Source organism: Megalops cyprinoides, chromosome 4 (genome assembly GCF_013368585.1).
Source record: "Megalops cyprinoides isolate fMegCyp1 chromosome 4, fMegCyp1.pri, whole genome shotgun sequence".
NCBI lineage: Eukaryota > Metazoa > Chordata > Actinopteri > Elopiformes > Megalopidae > Megalops > Megalops cyprinoides.
In genome coordinates, this window is record NC_050586.1 from 23,469,324 (window position 1) to 23,481,477 (window position 12,154).

Consider the following 12,154-nt stretch of genomic DNA (forward strand, 5'->3'; position numbering starts at 1 on the left):
TATTGTGTTGTAGTTGCATAGGGGGGCATTAGAGGTGTCAGTCTTGTGTGTTTGACGCTGGCACTTGCTCGTTTGTGATTGATGGTTTCCTTGTTTTTGTGTCTCTTTTTGTTGGATATCTTTTGTGCTTGACTTCTGGAGGCGCTCCAGATAGGCGCGCCTACTGGATGTCAACAAAATGTTATGTTTTATATAGCCTATTCATCCTGTACCTTGCTGCGTATACCCCAGTGTCTGTTTGATCTCAATATGCAATGTAAATGTAAATATGACAAGAGCATCTGTGGCACGAAATAATGTAATACAATGTAGCCCACTAAACATTTCATTATATATTTGCAGTTGGATCCCACACTATTGGAGGATGGCAGCTGATGCCCATCCTCATTTCGTTTTCGGTCTGCAGACTGGGCTGTCGAACAGCCTATGGTACCTCGACGAGCAGACGATCATCTTTCCATCCGGGAAACTATGCGTCCTGTACAACTTTGACAAGATATGTCAGCGATTTATTTCAGGTATCTAGCGAACACCAAAAGACTTGAAAAAATAACTTGAAATCGATATAAACGTTTGATAGATACACATCAAGCTTGTACATATAATTATGCATTTTTATTTCAATTTCATCGACAGAGGGTTCGCGTTAAATACTTTATGGCAGTGGTATTGCTGCGAACCTTGTATAGCTGACGTGATAGTTTTAAATAATCTGGAAAAAAAGAACCGCTGTGTAAAAGGATTTGGGCCTTAGCTATGGCAACTAATCAAGGTTAACACTATTGCTGGCGCTTTGTGCCGAAAATGCTCAGTCCTGCTTTCGACAACTATTTGTACCCAGCAACAGACAGAAGCCAAGGTTTGCGGGCCCTGGCCGTCAGCCCCGACCAGCTCTACCTTGCTGTGTCAGAGCGCGTTGAGGAGGGTATCATCACCATCTATGACCTGCGAGAGCAAAGGATCAAAAGGGTGCTGACCGCAGGAGACATGCCTGTGCAGGAATTCATCAGCGTTGCCTTCTCCCATGACTCTAAGTACCTGATCGGCCAGTCAGGAGCACCAGATTGGACACTGTTCTACTGGTTGTGGGAGAACCAGAGGGTTATTGCGACAGAGAAGACCAGTTCAGCTACAAACCCCGTACAACAGGTAGACCAGCAATGCTCAAGGCAAACAATTAGGCAAATGCTGCTGTTTTTCAAGTTTTATTATTTGCATTAAAGAGCACACTAAGCCGCTGTCTGAGATCATTGTGGTTAGCAAGGCTTATCAAGTACACATCAATTAATTACAGAGCCAATGATCTACATAATGCTTGTGATGTCCAGTCCCATTTCTCTCTATGAGTTTCATATTCTTGTATGATGAGATGAGGTGCAATTAAGGGCTAATAACAAAGTCGTAAACCAAATTTGATTGAAAGATACATCTGTGTTTTAATGTTCACTTAGGTGTCAGAATATGCATTGGTTTTAACTGATTCCTGCAGGAATATGCATAGATAAAGTATTCAAAAAAGATCCAATAGTCCTTATCTTTTTGTTTTGTAGGTGAGCTTCAACCCTCAGGACAACACTCAGATCTGTGTGTCTGGGTATGAGGTGTTCAAGCTTTACCAGTATAAAGAGGGGATTCTGCAACAATTCAACTCCAAGAAGCTGGAGTGCCACAACTTCCTGTCACATGGCTGGACGTCAGAGAACCATGTTGTCATGGGTACCGATACAGGCCGACTGATGGCATTCAAGTCTGGAAAACTGCACTGGGAGACCACTTTGACAATCAAAAGGTGCAGAGATAATTATGAGCTGGAGGGAGCATAAGTGCACATGTGTGCATTCTTAGATTCTGTCTTCTCTTTTTTCAAATTTATCTACATTTCAAATGTATTATTTTTTTACATTTATTGATGTGGAAGGCACTCTTATCCAGAGAAACTTACAGAGCAAAGACACATAAGTTGGCAGATGTTTTTAAAGAAATTTCTCAATAGGGAAGGTTTGGAAACGATTAGCGGATTAAAAATCTCTCTGCCTTTCAGATCATTGGAGAAGAAGCAGGAAGAGGCAGATACTCTCCAGCTGCCTCGTATCACAGCCATCACTCCCTATTCCAAGGGATTTGCCTGCTCTGCTGGGCCAGGGATGGTTTGTCTGTTTGAAAAGATAGAGGATAACTACAGGAAAACCAGAGAGATTCGGGTACCTGAGTGCTTCCTTTGCATGAATAAAAATATCTTATTTCAGTAATGTCAAACCCATTTCAGAATCCAATGCATTATTTGATAAACTGTGGAAAACATGGAAAGCATCATCACACAAGCACATTATAGCATGTCTAGCAACTGTCTTAAGTACCTCTGTATGTGTAGTGGGTATGGGTAATTTGTGTTAATATGTGGCTTGAGAATTCTGTAGTGTTTGAATTTATTTATTATACAATTCCTTAGATTCCCCCAGATCCACTCAGCAATGATCCCACTCAGGCGGAGCAGCAGGAGGTCGTCTCCATGCGCATTAGTCCTTTGGAGGAGACCCTGACAACCAGCACTGATCAAGGCCAGCTCTACAGCATCAGCCTGGCCTCTGCAGAGCTGAACAAGGTATCAATTCACATTTAAAGGTGATCTCAGAGGGTCAGATAATGAAAGCTGAATTGGATTCAATGTGTTTTGAAGGTTGGGGAAACAGCCTATTTTGAGTACCTGTCCCACTCTGTCCACACTGGGACCATCACAGATTTGGCCATATGCATCCGCAAGCCACTCATCGTCACCTGTTCACAGGACCGGACTGTACGCATCTGGAACTACCAGACCAGGTAAGATCAGCATTCAGGATGGTGTAGGCCATTCCAATACTGTAGTATTACTGCAGTGGTACTTTGTTGAAAACATTGATCTATGTTAGGTGTGATTACCAGGTTCAGCTGCAGAATCAGATGCTGAACACTTTTTGGCAGTTGGGTATTACCACATTTAATTATAATTTATTAAATCTATATATTTATTAGTATCTGTTTACCCTTTAAGATTGTTAGAGCTCCACAAGGAGTTCCTGGAGGAGCCTCACAGCGTAGCTTTCCACCCCTCTGGACATCACATCTTAGTGGGCTTCTCCAAGAAGCTGCATTTAATGAATCTGCTGATTGATGACATGAGGACAATCAAGGAATTCTCTCTGAGCCAGTGTAATGAGGTGGGCCTCTCGGGGGTAAACATTATCCTCAGACTTTCTTTTTTGCATGGACAGAATCAGTTGTTACTACATGGTCATCTTCATGTTGAAATTCATAAAACATATGTATGATTATTGTCTGTGTTTTTGTCTGAAGTGTGTCTTTAGTAATGGGGGACACATGTTTGCGGCTGCCAATGATAACATCATTCACATCTACTCCTTCACAACATTTGAAAGCATCCAGACTCTGAAAGGTCACAAAGGAAAGGTAAGACTCAGAAGATCCAGGAGTAACTGTAACAAGAATATATCCAAGTCACAAGCTTGAGTGTATGTGTTGTCAGTCTGGTAGAGATAGTAACTGTGATGTGTATGCTGAAATACTGCAGACTGACATTATAGCCTAGGTTCTTTGGAAATTATAAATTGGGAAGCTGCACTGCCCGTAGCTACAAGAAAGTCTGGCATATTTGGTGAGATCTCGTTCCCTGTCACTCAGGTGAGGTCCATTTTTTGGAGTGAGGATGACAGAAGATTGGTGTCGTGTGGGATGGATGGTGCTGTGTGTGAGTGGGACACTCTTAGCAGCAAGCCCGAGTCAGAGTGCCTCCAGAAGACCTGCATGTACACCTGTGTCGCCATCTCCCCTGATACCAACAGCATCTTTGCTGTGGGGACAGACTGTGAGCTGAAAGAGATCCAAGGCTGCCAGGTATGTTTTCTGATAAAAAAAAGCTATATGAGCATATTTTAAAGGAGTGAAAATTAAGATTTTGGTGAACCAATCATCTTTCTATGGTTCATTCCATTTTATTATGGTTTCATGAGAAAAATATGTTTACATCATACAGAGTTAAGCCTGGAGGCAGTGGATTAATATAAGCCATTGAAACTTGCAAAGTGTTTATATTTTGAGGTTTTAAACAGCTACTCAATGGCAATGGAGGTTCGATTCCTTTTCAATATTCTTGCCTTCTTAGCCTTGAGGTTTAAAATGGATGAAGCTTTGTGAAGTTTTATGAAATGCAGTCACAGTGTTGTTGCTCACCATTTTGTAGATTGTGAAAGAGTTGCCAGCTGACACTATCTACTATAGTGCCCTCGCACTGTCCCGCACAGGGAAAGTGCTCTTCAGTGGCACCTCTGCTGGGACTGTCACAGTCAATAGGTGCCCCTTGGCCAAACTGAGGAACATAATGGAGTTCCAGGGCCATTCTGCACGTATCACCAAGGTACCTGTGTCATGACCATGCTTACTTGCTTCAGAACAGCTGTTAAGACCCAGTCTTTAATTTGTAACATCTACTGCTGGTAATATCCAAGGCAATTTCCTTTTTGGATCAATAAAGTAGTATCTATCTATCTTACATTTTTAGAGTGGTACAGATGGAGCAAGAAGTTGGGTTTCTTTTCCTCTCAGACACTTAACTATCTGATAACAATAATTGCTGTAATTTAATGTCTGGAATCAGTTCAAGTTTTCAGCCCTCTACAGAGATTGTGAAAATATGCTGAGCCCTCAGGTATACTGTGTTAATGTGCAAAGGTCAAATTAGACATCTGTATAAATGACAATATCTCTATTGGTTGTGTTAAGTCAGTGAAGCTCAAACTGTCTGTGTCCTCAGATGGCTGTTACGTTTGATGACCGGTTCCTGTTGACCATATCAGATGACGGCTGCCTGCTCATCTGGAAGATATTGTGGAACAGATATGGACTGAAGTCAGAAAAGACGATCTACTATTCTGAGGAGATCCTCATCCCTAAGTCTGACTTGGAGAATAAGGTACAAACACTCACTCCAGCAGTCCACAGGGGCACACTGTTTTGTGAATGTGCACCATTTGCTTCATGATTTAACCATGATTGTGGTGTCCCTGAATTTTCTCTGCATCATTACGAACTTTTCAGAATGAGAACATGTTGGCGCTGAAGTTAAAGGTACAGGAGCTCCAAACAGAGAATGATTTCCAGCTTGAGCTAAGGGACTTAAAGCACCAAAAAGAACTCAAGGTGGTGAAAAAGAAATTCACAGAGGAGATTGACCTTCTGAAGTCAGAGAACCAGGTGAGTTGAAGTTACATCACCATATGACTCTAGGAAGTCTCATAGAGTAGATTCTATGAGACCCTCTGTTTATGTACAGCGCAATTGTCTCATACTTACTAGATACATTAACATTCCCCTGTAGGCTCTCAGGGCAGAAATGGAGAAGATGGAGAAGGTCCACAAGGATATGATGGTGGAGATGATGGAAAAGCAAACCAAGTATCAACAGGAGTTAGGTAAACACAATTCAGATATTCAGAAGAATCGCTCTCCTCTGGTATTTTAACGGAACTAAGGTCAAATGAACTAAAGGCACTACAGCGCTCTCTGATTTTCTCCTTTTGCTCACCATTCCTTCTCTCCCCTGACAGAGGAGAGGACCCACCAGAAGCTGATGAACGAATATGAGATGTCCGAATCACTGCACCTCAAGGGCCAGCAAATGCTTGTGGATTGTGAGCGTGAGCTGGAGGAAACAAAAGAGAGCCACAAACAGGCGATGGATAACCTCACCCAGCAGTACGAGACCAAGCTGGAGAAGAGCCTCCGTATGCTGAAGGAGGTGAGCATTGTGGCGAATGGGGGGCGGGCACTCATGGTGGACATAGGGATGCCAGGAAGTGTCAATGTCAATGGGTTATTGTACCAATTACAAACAAGTGGATCAGTTAATATATGGAGCCAGGGTGCCCAACTACAAACTACTCCCCAAAGTACAACAACAATTCCTACAGAATCTTCTAAATCTGTCCCCTCTGATTCTATTCATCATGATTCTGGGGACTGGGACTAAAATGCTTTTGTAGCTCTGCATAGTAACTTTTACCATTTCGCCTTAAATGCAATAGAACAATGGCCTTATTATTGTAAAACAGTATGTGTTTGTGCAAGAATCACTGGCACAAGAGTGCTGTCACTCAGATCAGATTAAAATGTCAGCTTTTTTCTTTCGTGTGTCTTCTCTGTCCCAGTGTGAGGACAATATGAACCTGCAGAAGCGGGAGTATGAGGAGATAATCAGGATGATGTATGAGGACACAGACAAAGAGATAGTTGGCACCCGTGTCAAGTTTGAGACGATGCTGAAGGAGGAACGGGAGGCAGGCTTGCGGCTGAAGGATGAGAATGGAATCATGAGGAAAAAGGTAAGTCAGTAGTCATGACATAAAGATACGGATTTGCCCATTTTTGATGTACCTAGCATTGTGGGCAATCCCAGTATAATACTACCACTATTAATAAATCTGTCTCTACAAACAAAATGCCACGGTTTATTATTTACATGTCTTTTTCAATTACTCTTTCGCTCTTTTGCCTCTTGATATCTAGTTCACTCGCCTGCAAAAAGAAATTGCAGATAAGAAAATGGAGATTGAGCTCCAAAATGAGGAGATACAAAACCTCCATGACATGATCAAGGCTTTGGAAGAAGACAACATCATTCTGAAGGAGGAGGTCCGAATGAGAAACTTAAACATTGAGGAGAAGGTGGGTTGGTGGTTTCACCATAGATAAACACTGCATGAAAGATAAATGTATTTCACCTAAATGAAGAGGTATCAAGCAGACTCATTCTTTTTTTTCAGTGTTACTAATTAATAACTCTGTGTTTGGCCCATGACATAACTGGCCCAATGTGTTTATTCTGCTATATGCAAAATAAACACAGTAAGAAAAGTTTATTCATCATGGTACAATGTATTCAAATTATTTGATTACATTCATGCATTTGCATTTAGAACTGCCTCTCTTCATTTAGAGTTCAGTAGAACAAAGTTTTGTCTCTCTGCAGGTTGTGGAAAATGCTGAAATGACGAAAACGAACACTAACCTGGAACACTTCAAGTACATTCTGGAACACAGAAACAAAGAGCTGTTGAGACAGCTGGAACCCAAAGACAGGTCCATCAAAGAAATGAAGCAGCACATTCAAAAGGTAAAAACATATGCTACAAGCTCACCAGTGCTTTTAGCTTTTAGCAGTAGAAAAAGTCACAAGTCACAAAATCCCTTTTGTGTTTGCTGTTCATGGAAGTGCATGTTCAAGTACTTGTTGTATCCATTTCCATATTAATGAGCTAATTTAAATATACATTTCACTGGCAGATGGAGAAGGAACTGGAGCAGTCTGAGAAGCTGATTTCTGACCTATCTGAGAAGAATGAAAACCTCGGTGTCAAGCTGAAGGCTTCCGAGAGAGACAAGCGGCAGGGGATGCAGAGGGTTTGTGTTTGAAGAGTTACAAGTGGACTACCCCTGTGTGTAACTCTGACCAGTGGCATGCTACCAGGGAATAGTTCCTGTATATTAGTTACAGACTTGTCTTACAGCTTGTCTTACATGGGTCCCTCACCTTTTCCCACACTCTCTTTGCAGGTGTTTGACTTAGAGATCCTAGTGCAGAGGTTTAGGGGTGATCTCCAGAAAGCCATCACATTAATTCAGGACCCCAAGCAGCTGAAGAATTGCATGGTTGCGCTGCACCGTACCTATGCTCTGCCGTCAAAAGTGAGGAAGTATTGCTCCTATGGCTACAAGTATAGTCATAGCATACTTATATGCTGATATGCATTTATTAGACAGGTTTTGTCCTTGTTAAATGCACTACCAAAGAAATAAGTGTTTTATACCAGAGATTGTTTTTGAAAAATGGAGCTTTATTGCAGAAATTTTAATTCAAAACTGGAGACATACAATGGAAATTCATACACAGGAGTCTGTATTGCAGTATGGCAGGTTGATTATGAGGCTGTTTTTTTTTTTTAATGTGGTCCAGGATGATCTGAAAGCACCCGAACCTGGAATGCTGATGGATGGGCGTCAGTGGGAAGACTTAGAAAGGAAGCTGGTGGCTTCCCTCAAGAAGAGATTGGTCAAGGACAATGAGAACTACTCTGCTGAAAAATTCAAGTTGATGCAGGTGAGAAGGGCCATTGTCATTTTTGATACTCTCTTTTACTACTTTGCATTGACACACAACATTTCACTGCTGAAGTTAACAAACAATTTTCTAAAATTTCCCCTCAGGTTATCCCCAGTTGGTCACAGTCATTTATACTGTCCCAGCTGCATGTTTATATTCATAAATCAACTAGCAGTGAGAACTGGACAAAGACATTGCATGTTAGTTTATTAGAATACAGTGAATAGCCTTTGGATCTCTGTCATTAAAGTGAAATCAGTTTCCTAGGGATTTTGTGAAAGATTCCACCTTCTTGTTTTTGGTTGTTGTCATGCAGGATAATTCCTTCCTGATAAGTGAGATCAGTGATCTGCGACGGGAGCTGAAGATCTGGCGAGATAAAGCCAGTGATTATGCTAACCAATTGACAGTCTTCAGGAGGAAGAAGAGGCATGGCTCCTTAGATCTCAGCAGTAAGCCTATTGCTCTTATTAACTCTAATGCCCTCCTTCCTTTTAGGATACGCCTCGTTCTTTCCCTTGTATTCTGTTGAAAAAAAGTTGTTGAAGTATTAACACATGTAATCACTGAGTGTTGCAGTATCCAAGACAAATGGAATTGCTCTGCTGCAACAGCAAATGACAATGGTTGTCAAGACGACTAAGTCATGCTAATGTGGAGTTTAGTTGTACCTCTGCCCTTATTTAATGAAATTTTTAGACAAGTGACATTGCACATGTATCCTGATAAATGCAAGCATCTAATAATGAAAATGTTCACTTGCATGAGGTCTATTGAAGAAGTGAAGGTGTTTGACATTCTTAGGTGCTTAGAATGTGAAAAGTCAGTTTTTGCTGAAGAAAGCTGATGTTCATTCTTTTGCCATCAGTCTTAAGTGGCAGTCCTGTGGTCCGACTCAACCCTGAGGCGGAGTTAGAGAAGATCATCGAGCTGCAGAGTAAGGAGATTGGAAGGCTTCGCGTTCAGATCCTGTCCTGTTTGGAGACAGATCAGCAAGGCTCCTCCACCAGTGCAGGACCTCTCCCACCCACCTTCTGAATCCTTTCTGTTAGGCACAGCCCTTCCATCACAAATGCAGATCTATGACAGAGCTGCATGCCATGTCAGCCCTTGCAGTTCTTATTGATGCCCTGTTGGAGTGGATAAGAAGCCCTGTGATGATAACTCTGCCCCAGTTTTTGTGTTCGTCTTTTAATTCATTTTCAATCATATGCATTACAGTACATTACATTCATTCAGCAGACGATTTTATCCAGAGCAACTTCCAGCACAAGAACAGAAGTGTTACCATTCAAGTTGAATAAGCAACAGTGTCAGACAAGGCTAACAACACTCTCAGACCAGTGAGTGTGAGCAAAACACTATTGAATCTCTACCATAAGTTAAACTGTAGAACCTGACTAGACAAGAGAAGCTAAGTGTACTACCATACATCAGTCACTATAATACAGACTCCAAAACACACCATGATACTACATGTAAAATAATAAACAGCAGGTAATACAAATAGCAGTTGTTAGGAGGTGGGGATTGAAGTGGAACCGAGATGCAGTCTGAAGTGGTGGGTCTTCAGTTTGTGTTGGAAGATGGCCAGTGATTCTGCTGTCCTGACCCCCTGCTATATGCGTTACTTATTAGTTGCAGAATTTGGAGCAACCCAAACAAATCTGGAGACAAGCAACTCTTTCTTGAGGAATTGACAGTTCAGATATAACTATAAATCACGTACTGTAGGAAATGAAACAGCATTTAATGTAGGGAGAGTAGAACATTGTAACCCTGGCTGTATTTTGCAGCATAGCCACAAAATTACGCAAGCTGGACCTTCCCACTGATTTGAGTTGTTGTGTTTACAAATGAATGAACCATGATCGCCTCTGAAACATTTGAGCGCAATGCACAGAGTATGTTATTGTGCAGGGATACAAGATGTACGCTGCTAACCTCATCACATTACATCAATGCTGTGACTGCTGATCTTTGTTGTGGGCAGGTTGCAAAACAAAGTGTAGGTAACCTCCTAGTTCAGTTTGTTCCAATAGTGGATCTGTAGTCTGCTAGCAGCCTTACTACCCAAATTTCCTTTGCATGTTGGCTGAAGATAATTAGGTCTGGGCTTGGTAAGTAACTGGGCTTGGTAAACTCCTTGGAAAATCTGGTTGCTGCTGGAAGCAGTGTTGATTGGTCAGTAGGGAGCAGTTGTTCCCTCTGGACCAGGCAGACACCTAAATTTCCCAGCACAGGAAAGGGGACACTGCTGTAGGAGAACTGTCCTTCAGATGAGATGTGAAACCCAAGTCCTGATTCACTGTGGTCATTAAAGATCCCACGACACTTATCATGAAGAGTAGGGGGGTCCCTGATGTCCTGGCTATTCTCTCATCCTAGCCCTCTAATAATCCCCAAGTTAAAACGACAAAATGAATCCATCCTTCCCAGTCCACATCATCTGATGTGTGGTGGGCAGTCAGATGTATCAGTCAGATGGGTGTTACACATCTCACTGTTCTGTTGAGCTTCCGTTGTGCAAACTTTCCTGTCCTTGCTCACGCTGCAATTGAGCAAAAACTCAGGGTTTTGATGCGTATGAGATAATACAGTGTGGTAAAAATATTGCAAAATTATGTAAATTTGACATGAAGTGCTTTGAGATCCTTGCAAAGTGCTATATAAATTCAATTAATTGTTATTTCTTAAAATCTTTCTGTCATCTAAGAAAGGGTTGTTAGAAATGTGACAGCCTGATAACGTATTTTATTAGGAAGAGATGGTAACTGTTTTTCTGAAACAGTTATCTATTTTGAAAGTAACTTGTAAATGTAGTTTTTTATATAAAGTGTAAAATATAAATGATTATATTTTATATTTTATATCAGCAGTATGTTAAATAAGAATGATAGCTTTTATTATATATTAAATATTGGGTACAGTTTTGGCCTTTGAGGTTTGAGTGGGCTCCGGGCAGGGTGGGGAAGGGGGGGGGGTGCTCTCCAATAAGTATGTGGCAAGTTACCTTTTAGTTATAGATTTGGCTCTGCTGATACACTGGACATTTGTCTGAAATAATCATTTAAATTAACTTTCCGTCAATGTTTAACATGATTCGATTGTAACTGTAAATTAGGATTGTTGAAAATGATCCCTCTGGGAAGTGTTCAATCAAGCATACCGAGCACACACCAAGTTAATAGGTTGAATTGACCAGATTAATGATTGCACTCTAATAAGCAATGGTCACATTGTAGTTATTACAGTGGGAAAAATGCCCTTTATATATAATTGCTAATTACAAACTGGCAGCAACAATAAAGTATTGATATGTAAAATATGATATTTATATGTAAAAAAATAATATCATGATGTACTTGTACAGAGGGTATGGCAAGGATGAACACACAAAGCTAATAAAAGCCAGAGTTTTGATAATCCTAATAAAAAAGGTTACTGCAATCAACAGTGTGGGATATGGCATCTTCAACACATTCTAACTATGCTGAGTTGTAATATGTGCTGACAGGAGCACCAGCAGTCTGAAATTCTTTGCAATCAGACTCCTCTTTAAATCAGATTAACTTTGAAGAATGTGTAAAGAGTCAAGCAAGGTATTGGTGACAGACATTTACGTTAGAGAAATATTATCTATCCAAATTCCAATGTCTTCTCTTCGGCACAGCATACAATACTTTAAGCTTACCAATTTTCTTTGTGGTTCAAAATTGTGTGCTTGTCAGAATAAAGGTTTTTTTGCAGTTTTACTTACGATCTTTTACATAGGATGTTTTTCAGCATTTAATATAATCATAATCTCCAACAATAAAGAATTTCAGCACATAAAACGTTTGTCATGCATACAAACCATACAATCTCGGTGAACTGAGTACAAAGACTTTAAAAAATAGATCTGGCATTAAAGTAATTGATAATGAAAATGAAGCTACACTGAAGGTTGGTACTTTGTTTCCAGGATAACTTATAGAAAATATTTTCACAGATGAATGAATT

The 12,154-nt window shown here is 40.8% G+C and overlaps 1 pseudogene; it reads left to right on the plus strand.

Moving 5' to 3' along the window:
- The first annotated feature begins 364 nt into the window (after nt 1-364).
- Nucleotides 365-6,744, plus strand: LOC118776165 (annotated as a pseudogene).
- Nucleotides 6,745-12,154: the final 5,410 nt, after the last annotated feature.